Genomic DNA, 570 nt, shown 5'->3' on the forward strand with positions numbered 1-570 from the left:
AATTATTTGGAATTTCATTTGATAATTATCAATTAAATTGAATTTCAATTGTGTCGACGTGATTAATGCAAAATTTGCAGACAATGGACTGAGTTATATACTAATGATCATCACATATATTGAAAATTAGCATAAATTGAAAAGGTAAGTATGAGTTTGACATGACAATTTCTATGGCTTAAATTATACTTTTATTGATATTGAAATTGCAAATCTTCTCAATTAATTCATTTTTGAAATTATTGTTTTTGGGGTAAACATTTTCTGCTCTTCATTCTGCAGAGATATTCAAAATAAGATCTGCTTATGTTTAAAAGTTAATAACCCATAAAATTAATGGAAAACTGCAAAACCAAGCTTATAAAAAATGACTGTTTGTTTCTTCTTAGGCGTCTGTTTTCTGGTTTCAGGAAATTGCAATGCCGAGGCATCGTTCACGGGAAGCAATGATTCAGTAACAAATGGTAGAATTAGGAGGGGAACGTGGTTTTTTAGGAATTTGGATTTTTTTTTTAACTTTCCCTAATTAATGGTCAGTTGAATTTGTATCAAATTTATTTGATTACAATA

The sequence above is a fragment of the Gossypium arboreum genome, chromosome 2, assembly GCF_025698485.1.
Source record: "Gossypium arboreum isolate Shixiya-1 chromosome 2, ASM2569848v2, whole genome shotgun sequence".
NCBI lineage: Eukaryota > Viridiplantae > Streptophyta > Magnoliopsida > Malvales > Malvaceae > Gossypium > Gossypium arboreum.